Source organism: Dinoponera quadriceps, unplaced genomic scaffold (genome assembly GCF_001313825.1).
Source record: "Dinoponera quadriceps isolate SergipeBrazil2010 unplaced genomic scaffold, ASM131382v1 scaffold533, whole genome shotgun sequence".
Taxonomy (NCBI): domain Eukaryota; kingdom Metazoa; phylum Arthropoda; class Insecta; order Hymenoptera; family Formicidae; genus Dinoponera; species Dinoponera quadriceps.
In genome coordinates this window covers 487086-489453 of record NW_014554780.1, presented here as the reverse complement: position 1 = coordinate 489453, position 2368 = coordinate 487086, and the positions used below count along the sequence as shown (strand labels likewise).

Below are 2368 nucleotides of genomic sequence, written 5' to 3'. Positions count from 1 at the left end.
CGAGGAACACGGTTTTCCCCGACTGGTCGTACCGGAGAACGCGATTTTTACTGCAAGTCACTGCAACCGAATCCCCCACGACGACGGGGGATTCACGACTTATCACTATTTTCGCGCGGAATTCTCGCACCTTTGCTCGACGTGGTCGCGGGCGTACACACGTTCGCCTAGGCAGGTGACCCTTTTCGGCTCTCGCGGGGTTGACGTCCTCGGAACGAATTTTCGGTGCATGCACCGTTACAGCGGAGGAAATAGAGGTGGAGGAGGGAAAGGATGAGGAAGAAGAAGAAACGATACCGGGTCTCGACGCCGCGGCGGACGGATACGCGTGTACGCCCGATCCGTCTGAACGTGTTTCCCGCACTGAACGGACGAGTCCGCTGGTTGAGCAACACATATATGGGCGCGCGCCGGCACACGTCCACGCTCCGACACACTCAGAGACAGCCGTGTATGTACACGGGAATGCACGGGAAAGGTGTATCCCACAACGTCTTGCCGCTGCGCTCACCTGACGTAAACAGACGCAGCCGGCTCTCGGCCAGTCCGCTCGTGAGCCTACCACCACGATCCGTGCGTGCACACACACACACACATAGACACAGGTGCACGAATATATATATATATATATATATAATAATAGTATAATGTAACATATAATATAGTACACTATAATAGTGTATAAGTAGAATGAATATTCAGAAATATAAATTTTAAAATATCACTGTGTCCTCGTCACAAATGCAAAGTTTTTAGGAAATAACAGCAGTTTTCTATAGTTTTTATAGTTAAGCACTCAAGAGATATGACACTTGTTATTCAAGAACAAGAATTGTGTTACATAGTGTAGTGTAATTGTTATCACTTCCGGTAGATGGAAAATTTAACAGATATTACATTGATTATGCAAAACCGATTATTGAAACTGACATCATAACAATATAAAAAAGTATAGAAAAGGTATCATTTTGTTGAGTTATGGCGGAGTTCGCTTGGAAAACATACCAGTTAATTGAACCGATCAGTCTTAGATTACACCACGTTTCGCTGAAAAAATATCACCTCGTATTTTTCTTCTGCTATTATTTGTGTATTTAAATATGTATATTGAATAAACAATTTATCGGGATACCGTGAGGTAATAAATCGAGCGAAGCTTTCATTGACGTCATCGCGATATCCTACGTCTGTCCTTCTTAATTGAAAAACCGGCGCGTGTGCACTTTTTTTCGTTAGAATGAAACAGAAGGCTTCTTCTCTCGGCTGCTCTCACGCGTTGCGGGAAGCTTATTCGCTCGCCTGGAATTCCGAGGAGATTCATTTCGATCGGACGAAGCGAGAGAGAAAGAGAAAGGGGGGGAAAAACAACGATGATATGGGAGAGAGTGAATCGATCCCGTAATCGTCATTTAGTCGGTAGTCACGCGATTATCGTTTCTTATCGATCGGTAATTACCGTCGTGCGTTTTATCACATGGGTGGGTTTCTTTGCGTAAACCTCCGCGTCATTATTGAACTAATGCGTTACGTTTTAATTGTGTCGCATCGTTATACGTGCAAGTGTAAACTCACCGCGTTCACTGGCGGCGATGGCGGCGAGGATCGTCCAGCCGCCGCCGCAGCGATTCCTCCGTTGCCGAGCGCGTCGAACGCATCGCCAAGGATGCATGCTGACCCAGATCCGCGTGTCCTGATCTGCAATCAAACAATTATATAAACGCTTTTTGCGTGCGTCTGATATTCTGAATGACGACCACACTCGTTTTCTTTTTCTTTCCCCTTCTTTTTCTCCGATTTATTCATGATTTCTCGACAGATCTTAATTATATGTATCGGCTGGTGTAATACGCGCAGTAGCCTTCGAATTGACAATCATCACGTCACAGTATCGGTTCACTCTTGTCGCTGTGTTCAACGTTCCTCGGGACGGTGTGCGCGTCCAATCAATTCGCAGGACAACAGGAAAGACGGTTTCGTGCGACGCGTTTATTAGAGGTTTCGTGCAGGAAGAGGACGTATACACCGATGTTGGCTTTATAAATTGGAATGAATCGCCCTGCAAGCTAAAGCTGAAGTCGTTCGAATGCATCGAGGTATTGATCGAGGACAAAGAATAATTAAAAGAAAAGGAACACGAGAACGACGGAGAAACCGCTCGAGTTATTTCTATTATGCTAAATGTTCAGGAACTTCAATAATTCAACGTTCTGTCAAGTCGCCGTGTCGTGGATATTTCGTTTGCAAACATTCCTCAGTCGCTCTAATTGCTTTCAACGTTATTACTTCGGACATAGAACGAATACGATCGCCCGAACACTTGATGTTATATCATTTTAGAGTCTCCCCTGAGAAATATCACGCTCTAAAA

At 45.1% G+C, this 2368-nt stretch overlaps 1 protein-coding gene across 1 annotated transcript in view; it reads right to left on the bottom strand.

Moving 5' to 3' along the window:
* Nucleotides 1–386, bottom strand: part of LOC106741815 (ABC transporter G family member 23) — a 61830-nt gene extending 61444 nt beyond the window's left edge. The window contains exon 1 of the mRNA XM_014614175.1: nt 131–386. The gene's annotated coding sequence lies outside the window, so the exon portion shown is untranslated. The remainder of the gene's footprint in view (nt 1–130) is intronic.
* Between the last annotated feature and the right edge of the window lie 1982 nt (nt 387–2368).